The sequence below is a fragment of the Dromaius novaehollandiae genome, chromosome 2 (assembly GCF_036370855.1).
Source record: "Dromaius novaehollandiae isolate bDroNov1 chromosome 2, bDroNov1.hap1, whole genome shotgun sequence".
In the NCBI taxonomy this organism is placed as follows: Eukaryota; Metazoa; Chordata; class Aves; order Casuariiformes; family Dromaiidae; genus Dromaius; species Dromaius novaehollandiae.
In genome coordinates, this window is record NC_088099.1 from 38,702,064 (window position 1) to 38,713,983 (window position 11,920).

Here is an 11,920-nt window from a genome sequence, read left to right on the forward strand (position 1 = left end):
GATGGGCTTATTTGGGAAGGGACTTCCCTGGAAATCCTTTGGACTCTGTAAGGCCCAAAGCTCACCTCAAAAGCTTCCCTTCTACACAGCAGTATCTAAGGCTGATAACTCCTTATAGTTGTCTTGCAGCTTCTCAGGACTTCACTGGGGTAGGATATACAGGCCTGTACCTGAAACCCACCCTGGGACTTAATAGCCTGATGCTATGCAGCACATATTCCCTTCAGTGCTCTTCTTTCTTCACCTGTGATGGTATGACTGTGGTTAATCAATCTCATTCACTACATTTTCGAGGCCCATTGACGCAGTATGTGAAGTACTCAAGGGTACACCATTTTTAAGGAGGGGTTTTAAGGTCAACACCCTGTTGCGTAAGAGTTAGGGGTAACTTAACACAGAGGAACCAGTTCAGCCCTGGGTATTCTTGTACCTGCCTGAGCAAGGGGAAGGGTTTTTTTCAAGCAAAATCTTATGGTGCCTGAATATGCTGGAACATCAAAGGTGCTAGGTAAGTCCTTCATGGATTACCCGCTCATACACACAAGCTCAAGAATGTCTCATTTCCTTTGTGGATGTCACGAGGAAACTATGAACTATGCACCTGAGCAAAGTTTGCAAGACTGGCTTGTAGTGAAGTGTAAATCAAATCCATGTCACTCTCTGTGCTATAAAGCTGTAGCCTGATAGTGTTTGTTACCATAAAACCGTACAAGATAAGATTACTCTAGAAATAGTGTCTATAAACAAAAGCAATGTTAGGGTTAACCATAAACATCAAATCACTCCTGAGACATCAGCGACTGTAATCTTTGGTGGTTTCATACATCATATTGAGCCATGCTAGAATAAAACATTCTCCCTCAGACACAGATAGTTTATTATCTGCTCCAGGTGTTGGTTGCACGGGGTCTGCCCTTCATGTACTTGCTTCTTTCACCAAGCCTCCATCTTGTAATCACACCACTACTGGGAATAAATGAGGTATTGTCTACCACCACCGCCCTCTCTACAAGAAAAGCTGGAATTTCCAGAGACTATTTCCCAGGCAGAAATCCTTGCCACAAGCCATTGCTGCAGCAATGTCCTTCTGACTCCTCACTGGTGGTATCTCTGATTGTGTAATGCCACATCCTCTTCTACCTCTTCACTTATTTCAAGCCATGCAAATACTGCATGTGCAGCTTTTCCATACTACCAATTGCCTTGAGGAGAAGGCTTGGCTGGATGGTCTTAGCTTTAACTTTTGTTGTCTTTTTCTCAACATTGCACTTATCATAGCTATTTATTTTAGCTGTCACTGCCATAGGAGAATTGAAAAAAAAAAGAAATGAAAACATAACAAGACCTAAAATATATGCAGCTGGAGGCAAGTCTGAAGTTACATTCTTAAGTATCGTAACCCATGGTAAAAGAAAAGCTTTGAGGCTTTCCTGTTATTTTTATCACCACTTTATCCACCCTGTTTTCTCATTGCCTCCTAGGTTTTCACTTTTTGTGACTCAGCATAGGTCTACCATGGGGAAACTGAAGTTCCATTGAATCACATCAGCTCAATGTTGGCCATATCTAAAGCTTCCAAATTTCAAATGGGTCCTTTGTGAGAGTGGTGGAACTATCATAATTACATAACTTCTCTGTGATGGAGGAGACACACTCTGTCTATGCAGGCCTTTGGAGGACAGCAGTCCTGCTGGGGGTTATACAGACTGTTATTCTGCAGTTATATTCCTTAGCACTTTACAGTCTGGAGATCTGTGACAGAAAATTCCCCAAAGGCTCCAAATAGAATAGTGAAACTTTGGGAAAGCATAAAAAGTCTTGTTTGAAAATGTTCATTTTTTTCTAAAAATGAACAGATCCTTTCCAATGAGATTGAAAAAAAAAACCATTACTTTTTAGATTCCTCTACCATTTTGTTTTTAACAAATATTGAATGCAAAATATTCTTAAAGTTCCAGTTCAACCATTTGTTTGGCAAACTATCCAAAAGTTGAGATTCGTGTCTAATGTGAAGTGACACAATTCAAATCTCTTGGGATTGGAAAACTGAACCAGAAGCCTCAGAAAGATCAGAACCCCCTTCATGCATGTAAATATATGTCCATATGACTACTCATTAGGCCAGAAACAATAAAAATCTCCTTTCTTGTGTTTTTGTGCAGCACTACTGCTCTTGGTCAGAAGTAGACAGTGCAGGAATGCCACTTTATTAGATTGGCCCATTGTTTTTGATCATGTCTCCGCCCAGTGACAAGTCCTAAGCAGAGTAACGGTGCTTTGGAAAAGCTCCATTAACTTAGGTCATTGAACCTTGAACTTTCCGACGATGACTTGTCCCAGTCCTCTCTTGCTGCAGTATCCATGAGAGTTTGGACACTGCTAGTTTGTTACACAAGAATGATAAATGGTTTGTTTTAAAGTTCACTTGGAAAGTTTCAGTACAGGCTTTGAGCAGAAGTTCAGATGTATCTTGTCTTTCCACTCCCTCCATCTGTCCCCAGTGGTAGGGCCTTAAGGTATGAGAGACTATGGCTCAAAAACCTTCCTCTACTTGATTTGTATAAATTATCTCTGAAAGGCAGGGCAGCTTTTATGGATATGATTAAAAGAGACCCTGTAGCCTAGTGTTTACCATTCTTTTCTAGGTCCTAAACAAGCAGACATGGGCCTGAACAACACATTACAGCACATAGAACAGTATTTATACGAGAGCCGTATCCACAGTTATTGCACATAAAGGGACTACCTCATGTTTTCTGCCCAGTTCAGTAAATGGCACTGAAATCCTTTTGTGAAGCTAGCTCCTCCTTTCCAAATACTCTTTGCTTTTACTAAAATGGCCTGAAACAAAATATTTTCTTGGATGCAAAACATTTTTGATTAGTTGAAAAAGCAAATATTTTCCATTCTAGATCTAAAGGAAACAAATTTTCCAATTCAGCCACCAAATAAGAAAAAATCAATGATTTGCACAGCTCTTGTGGAAACCATGCTCTCTGCAGCAGCTCATGACAATTTCCATGACAATACTGTACATTAATATGCTTTATAGGTACAGCCTCACAATGCAATGTAGGACACTTTTACAATGATCCCTGACTACATCACATGCGTCTGTAGCAAACAATGAATCTAATGCCGCACTTGTAAAAGATTTATGATTCAGAGAGCAGAAGATAAATGATTCCAGTCCCTGGATGCTTTAAGAGCAAGTTCCTTTAGCTCATATGGTTAAAATTGATCTTTCCATTGTCTCTCGTATGGAATGACCAAAACTAATGATGCTAGGTAATCAATATGAAAAGCTGTGCATAAAGAATTAAACCAAGAAATAATGGATTGCTGTGTCAAAGGCCTTCAGACAGTAGGAAATTGGTGCTGACTGGACAAGTGAAAGAGAGATCCAGACCTTTGGGTATTTCACTGCAGCCTGTAACTACACCTAGAACAAAGGAGGTCCTTTTTTATTCAGAACCAAAAACACAAAAAACCCACAGCAAGCCAAAAATAAATACATTATTGTCAGACATATGGCCTATACTTCCCATAACCTGCAACCTTTGAGAATTATCAGTAGTCACATAACCTGCAACAGAGGGAGGACTTGAAGGCTAAGGAACAGAAAAGGATCTGGAATAAAAATTCTCTGTATATTGCCTATAGTCCTACATAGTTTGCTCAGTGCCTCAGTCTCTCCAGGATTTATTCAATTGCTTTATAGAGTCCTTTTGGACTATACATGTGAAAATAAAGTGCTAACATCAAATAACTCTGAATAGTAAAATCTATGAAATCTGGTTTCCAGGCAGCAGTTTGCATTTGGAGTCTTTGCTGTCTAATAAGCTGTGAGTCATTTCTCATGGTTGGGGAATTCATAATAGCTCTCTCCTTGTGGATTCTCTAACGTCTAGTAACTGTGTGTGAGTTTGAGTGGGTGAGCTCACTCTGCAGCCTTTCTTCCTGCATGGGCACCATTGGGATCTGTCTCTACATGGCTGACTGTTTAATGAAATCTGTAGAATTTCATATCTTTGAGACTCCTATTGCTCTGTCAAATTTGGTAAAAACCAGTTGCTAAGTTCATGGAGGGAGGAGGGAGAGGAGGCACTGACACACAGACACTGGTATTGTGCATCATTGCACAGATCTCATTTTCTTAGGAAATCGCAGGACAGTTGCCAAGTAGCAAGCCCTTCTTTGGGGATTTAAAAATAGCTGTAGTGATGTTCCTTGGACAGGACTAGAAAAGCTCATTGGATGGAGCCCCTTTGTAGGGGTATCTGTGCAGCATGGTGCTATTAACCTGCATAGTATCCCCTGCCAGCAGCAGGAGAGCACATAGACACATTGCCTTTTTTTATGTCTGCTCTCCTTCCCATCTAAAATGAAGCCTGCCATGCCACCACAGATAAATGGCTCAGTCCTGCTTTGAAATCTGCAGAAGCACTATGTTGTGCTGCGCATGCTAGCTGCTGCTACATAGTAGATGCTGTTAACTTTCCCTGTCTAATTTTTCCCCACATCATATACTTTCAGGACATCCATTTTTCTCTTTTTTATTTTTCAGAGCCCTTGCCACACCTTTGAAATCTTCCATTGCTTTTGTTCAAAGCCACTGAATGAGGGTCAGTCTTGAAGTAGGGCAGGACTGAAATTATTGAGTGATTCTCCACTTCTCACACTGTCTGGCTAGAGAAAGAAAAATGGAGGAAAAAGAGGGAAAGCTGGGATGTAGAATCATTTTTGAGAGTTTTTCCCTGCTCATTTGGGTATTAGAGTGTAGAAAAATTTTGGTTTCCACTCGAATCTTCCAGGCAGGTTTGTACTGACTTCTCCCTTGAGTCTCATCACTTCCTGATATCCAGACATAACAGGTATATAGTGTGTAAGTAGAGGCTTGGAGATGAGGTGGCACAATTCCTTTTCCACCAGAAGGAGTATGTATTTTTGTGGATGACAGTTTGGCTCCATTCATGCTAAAGAATACTCCATTCTTTTCTTGAATAGTTATTTCAAGGAGATAGGCTTGAGCCCAGTGTCTGGCTCCAGAGGTCTGGATCCTCATTTGCAGTTGGCAGATCTCTTTATGAGTGAAATTCAAGGACTCACAACTTGGGAAAGTTCAGTTTTGCTTCCAGACTGTGAATTCCCAGAACAGAAATCACTCAGGCCATTCTGGAAGATGGAGTAACTAACTTTTAAGGGATTTCAGCTCTGGCTAACTTCACCTAGAGACCCTGATCATGGTAAGCTCACCACCTCATGCCCACTATTAGTTTTAACAGTTGACATACAGCTAATCTCTAGGCATTGCTTTAAAGCTCGGAGACAGGGAGTAAGCACGTTACAGAGGATGTATGTATGTGAGGTTTAGCTTGCTCCTCAGGTGTGAATGTGTACTATAAAGGAGGCTACTGCAGGGTTGGATGCCCAAGGCGTCCTCGCTTCTCTGTTGACTATTGAGGGACACCTACCCGCCTCGCTGGGATCTGTCCCACCCTAGAGAGGGGATGCAGAAGCCAAGGTAACATCTCCCAGCACAAAGGATGAAAACTAACATACTGTGGCCTTTCAACCTGGACTCTACGGGCCGTGCTGCTCCCTCACGGAGGACCTGGGGCTGGTGCCCTACGAGCTGTGATGCTGCCACCTTGGGTCCCCACCTTCCCTTACCCCGTCCCAAGAAAGAATTTTGATTCTTTACCTTCTGCCTCAATGCCCCTTTTTTCCTATATCCCATTATCCTGATTTTAGGCCCTGTCTTGCTCCATTTAATCCAGTGTTAGAGGTCCAGACCTTAAATATTTATTCACTTAGTGTAGCCCAATGCAGCCAATAACAATTAAAGGCCTGACCTCTAACACCCTGCCGAAGCAACCGGGCAAAGTTAGTGACTCATCATCGTATGAGAAACCTGAGGTAATTAGACCCCCTTCAGCCTTTGCTTCCCTCCCTCCCAGCCCCAAATACCGTGTAAAATAACACCATGGTACTAAATTAGACCTCATTACCTATTGAGTCACTCGATCCAGACCTCCCTTACATAGTAATGAGTACTGATTTATTGTGATCATTATTTGGGCATTACAGGTCACTAAATAATATGCTCTGCCCACACATGTCTTCTGAGCTAATAAATATCCTTATAGGAAATATTTTTGAGTGAACTAGCCTTCAGGTTGGTTCAGTAACTTAAGTCACATTAATTTTGTTAATGCATGTAGTGCTTTGATAGGAAAGCCGCAGGGGTGGAGGAAGAAAAGGAGGAACAGAAAAATCCCCAAACACAGCTTTTCTCAGCTTGGGGATTCTGGGTGGAGAATGGGGAAGTGGTGCACAGCAAGGTCAGGGGGGAAGATCAGAAACAACCTTAGAAAATGTATATTTAAAATCAGCCAGCCCCCTAGGGCTAGATGCAAAGCTCAATGAAGTAATGAAAAGATTCCCATTGAGCTTAATAGGCCTTGGATCACATCCAGTTGTGCTTGCAGGATAAGTGTATGTGCATCTCTTGTGCACACACATACACCACTGTCTACTTTTTTAAAACTTCAGAGCGAATTAAAAGCAGTCAAAAATTTGCAGGAAGCTCTGGGAACCGAGCAATGCTGAATCTTTATTCTTCAGATAGAAGATGGTTATGACAGAATTTCTGGAATTTTACACCATCTCCCATGCTAGCAGCTATAGTATGATACTGGAAAAAATTAAAATTTGGTGGAGCTGAAATGATATTGTTTGTTTTATTTATCTAGGCAAAATCTTCACAGGACCCATCAATTTCAGCTGAAGGGTGAACAAAGCAAGTCCATGGATATTTCCGAAAAATGTGGGTATATATTTCCAAAAGAGACAATGGAAGATTAAAAAAGGAGAAAAAAGAAAAAAGAAGATTCATCATTCAGGAAAGATAATGAAGAAAGGGATTAAAACTCCTCTCTACTAGCCATCAAACAAAATGTTTTATTGGCTTACTTGTAACAAATCCTATAAAACATTTTCATTATTTATAGAAATAATTCTGGATTCGTTTGCCATAAAGAAATTGGGCTGGACTGTTTTAAAAATTACAGAAATTAGATGAAATCAGGGTCTTTGAATTATCCATGAGCATTGGGTTAATATAATCAATACTTCAGCCATTACAGGTTGACGTTACATCTCGAGACAATTTTCTAACTTAATAAGATTAGAAATAATAAACTGGTATTATTTCTTTGCGAATTGGGGCCTCTGACCTAGTAATTTAATGGCTTCATTATTACAGCCATGGAATGTAGAAAAACCCAGCAAGCTCCCTATTATCACGACTGTGCTTTGTCCAAATTATGTGACTTATAAAAGAGCAAAATAAAAACTCGCCAATAGTTTCAAAGGGCTATGATGGACATTTTTCACTAGACATGGTACTATATGCCAGATCATGCTTGTGATTTTATTTTTGGTCCATTACACTGTAACAGTATAGTGCATGCTTTCACATTTAAAAAACAATGAAAAAAGCTTACTTTACATATTTTTGGAAAAGCAATAGCGGGAAAAGCTTTCCATGCTTTGTACTCCTGCTGCTTTTTGGTGGCTGCTACTGAGCATGTTTGCTTTGCAATAGGGAAGGAAAAGCAGTGTTTTGGTCAGTGAAATGCGGGTTCAAGCCTGGCTTTTCCACAGTCCTGCTGTCTGAGCTGTTACGAGTGCCTTCCCCTCCACGGCTGGGTGTCAGCCCTGCAGAGGTTGGCACGGGCAGTTCCTCCGGTGCCAGCAGATCCTGTATTTCACTCAGTTGATTTCTGCTCTGTAGCGTGGGAACTTTACAGAGAATTTCCTTTCTCCTGCTTCGTGACTGTTTTGTCCATACATATACCAGGTCCAGAGTGGAGATTTCCTTTGCCACGTGCAGCTCCAAGCAGCAGAGGCTCCTGGTCCAGCCCATGTGCTGCCAGGATGCACAAAATAGCGTCAGCAAGCCTCATTTGGGGAGCTCCCCCTTGCCCTGCTGCTTTGGGGGAGAGCAGTCCCATCTGCTCTGAAAGAGCAAAACCTCTGCCCTTGCCACAGCTGTATGCCGCCCCTGCGATCAGGGTGCATGGGAAATTAGCAGGCACAGTATTGCTGACAGGGAATTCTTATCTTTCCTTCCGCTTTCTCCTCGCCGGGCTGGACACACTTCAAACCTACCTGTTAGGAAATACTGCTGCTCTACTGCACATCTGCAGCGCAGAGATGCAAAGAAACAGTATTTATTTTGCTCCTTATCTGCTCTCTGCATCATTTCTAACTCCTGGCATTTTAGAAAAATAGAAAGGCTTATTCAGAAGGATGCTAATTCAGTTATCTCTACCTGTAAGAGACCCCCATGTGGTCATTTCCAAATCTCTGGGCTAAGCTTATTCATATACACACATCTGTTACGACAAATGTTTTCTGTAAGCTTTAAAGGAAACATAACCCAAGATGATAAAACATCAAGGAAAATAGGAGACTCAGCCAAACAGTCACCCCTCTGAAGTTCTGATGAGATGTTGGATCTGCTGCTGGATGCACTTGCATTTTTGTGCCTCTGCATCCCTCTTGGACTGGAGGCCTGCAAGAGCAAGAGAGTGAGACCAAGGACACACTGAGCATTATGTTTTCATCACTGTTCAAAAATCAGGGAAACATCTCTAAATTCCTCTTCAGAAGCAAATGGAGAGTTATGACAATGTTAGATGTCTTTCAGAATTAAGGCTGTAGCTCTTTAATATTTCATGCTGAGGTCATTTAATTTGGGCTGAATTTTCAGCCTAGCAACACTAGTCACAACCTGGCACATGCGTGCTAATGGATTCACCATGCTCCCAGGCTGATGCATGATCCTAATTCTACAAATGGGAAACGTGAGACCCTGTGGGGTTTGCTCAGGGGCACACGGGACCGCAGCAGTCGAGGGAGACTAGAAATGCAAAATTCCTGTGCCTCCGCTCCATATTCAGACCCCTAGCTTGCCCTTCCCTCCTGAATTATCTTGGCATGGAGAGAGCTGATGCACATGCTTCCTATTTTATCTGCTCAGCTCTTTCTGTCTGAGTGTAGCCCAGCTGTTCTTTGATGTCCTTTGCTAAGGGAAGGTAGCATGGGTCAGGAGGAGGCAGCGATTTCAGAAACATAATGAGAAGCTCTTGACTGACAGCACTTTTGCCCAACAGCGTAATCACTTGATTAGTTTTTCATTTTTTTTTAATGGAATAAAAAGTATTTCACACTTGCAATGAAAAAGCACTTTGATGGTGGAGACACTTTTTTTCAGTAGCCAGAAAATAATACTATATCTGTGTATATAAATAAATTTATATATCTATAAAAAAATTGCTTTCAGCATGGAATTAACCCTAAAATAAGAGACATCTATACGACCTGTGGTACCACTGTTAGTTTGGTGGAAATACTATTTTCTCTCTGCAGCAAAAGTGTTGGCATTTTTTATGACATTGTATATTTCCAGTCACCCTGGCTGCATAACCTGTGCCCATTTAGAAACATGGCGCTTGAATAAAAAGCCACAGACGTTGCAAGTTTAAAGCAGTGACAGGGTATTTTGCCTGCGACGCATACTTTAGGCGGCATATACAACGCACCCTCCTTGAGTAACTGTGTCTAGTCTCTGGTTAATGTCTCCGAAACAGCCTGTTAAGACTGTTACTACAAATTAGAGTCTGGATCATTCTAAAACGAAAATAGCCTTCTTTCATCTTCCAGATGGCTGTCTGATTGGGAACTGGGCAGGATCACATTTCAGGTTGTGACTTAATGATTCAGGACAATATTTATGGTTATTACCTGACAGAGGGCAGTGAGGAAAATTAAAGCACAGACCCATGCTTCGTTTATGACAAAAAAACAAATTCATGACAGTTCTGTATATTAGAGGTGGCATCTTTAGCTCAGGGCAAAGTCCAAGCATAGCTCCACATCTGAGCCAGACCTGCCACGGGCTGCTATTAGCGCCCAGGCAGGCCACGTTAGCTGGCCCGTCTGTGATATATGTGTTATCGTCAGAAACAATCTGGTGCTTCCCTTGGAGGAGGTCTTACGCAGGCGAATATGAGCGAGGGCTTTTGGAGAAGAAAAATAACATAATTATACCGCGTATTTGTTTGATGGCTGCACTTGTCTGAAATATTATTCTTTGGGGCATATTTTTGACATAATTATTGCCACCAGATAATCCCTCCTGGAGAAAACATGGAGTAATTATGCTTGTCTGTTGTAGATATGATTCTGCATGTGATTTTCCCTGAAAATGATGCTTCTTGTGATACCAGCCAGTGGGGATGCAGGGTATTTCGAAATAATGGACAAGGATATTGCATTAAATCAATTTGAAGCCACAGCCCCTATGACTGTCTCCTGAAGGAAGAGATTTGTAAATGTTTCTCGCCTGATTAATCCTTTACTTTGCATATGAAATAGACTGGCACTTTCTTTTATTTTTAGCTGCTAAAAAAACAAATAGCCCTTAGGAAAGTGACTGCAACATGCAGTTTTCTGGCTTCCTTTAAATCAGCTTTGGACTGAAAGATTTCTTAATAAAACAAACAGTTTTGAGAGATGAGAGGTAGCTGTTAAAAAAAAAAAAAAGGAAAAATAGCAATGCTTCCCATTGCTTAAGCTTATTTTATCCCTAAGCTAAAACAAGCTCTTTGAATTTGCAGATAGTGATACAAGGAATATTGTTTCAATTATGAGTATCTTATTTTAGGGGAAAATATTGTATCCACATCTGTTAAATATTATGCCAAATCGATCAAAATATTTATTATTTAAGAAACATTTTTCCCAGAGGAGAGATGCTTCTGAGTTCTTCTTTGGGCTGGACCTTCCTTCTCCTCCTTTTGCCTAGTTTTGCTCTGCCCCCCCTGCCTCAAACGTTGTGTCCAGCAGCAGATGGCTGCACATGTAAACCCAAAAGGGTCCCTGGCTACCCCCTTTCCCAACCTAGATTTGATCCTTCATGTGGCAGCATATCAATAGACCACCAGGCAAATCTGTGCGCTGACGTTTGCTGCCAGCTATTTTGATTTATGCTGGGATTTACAAAGCTACCCCAGGGGGAGAGAAGGCTGTGGGGTGTGAGGCATTCAAATCTCTTTGTGCAGCCTGGGAATATTAGCCATAATCCTCTATAGAAAAGGCCAAATTATGAATGTGCAGTGAGGCTGGGTGCTTGCTTTCTTGTTGCATTTTGGGGAAAGAGAGTTGCATACTGAAGTTTTTGTGCTTAGTAGAAAGGTGCATTCTTATCCTTTTAAAAAAGCAAAATAGTTTGAGCAGTGAAACAACAAGGGCATTTTAGCTGTTTTCTTCTGAATCTTCAGCTATGTCCATGGTCGTGAGGTAGACGCGCCCAACACATCCGACTCACTTTTTATCGACATTTCCACTAGATGAGGTTTATGGCGAGGGGCTGCACCAGGACATCTGCAAGGTCCTTGCTGAAATCCCCAACCGCAGTCCAGACCTGCAAGACCCCCCGTACAAACACTTTGCTGGGGCTCTCTGTGGTGTAGCCATCCCATGGCAACCGCTGCCTGATGGTTTTGTGATTCAGACTGGATTCCTGGGTCTCCGCTGGTCCCAGCACATTAACTCCAGCAGCAGCTCGCTCACATTTGCAATTCTTTCTGAATCCAGCATCTAACAATACTCAGATCTTACTTACTCTCTTAATTATGGAGTGGTGAGCACCTCACTAAAAATGGGGCTAAGGCATATAATTAAAGAAAAAATGTATAAACTATCTGATGTTGTCAGTATCTGCAGCTCAACATGAAATTACACAAGGAACAGGCAACTGTTGTCTGAAAAATCCATTTTCTTGTCATTTTTATGGCCCTGTTAGACAATAAAATCAAGAGAAAGATGACTAGAATAACAATAGTATCTC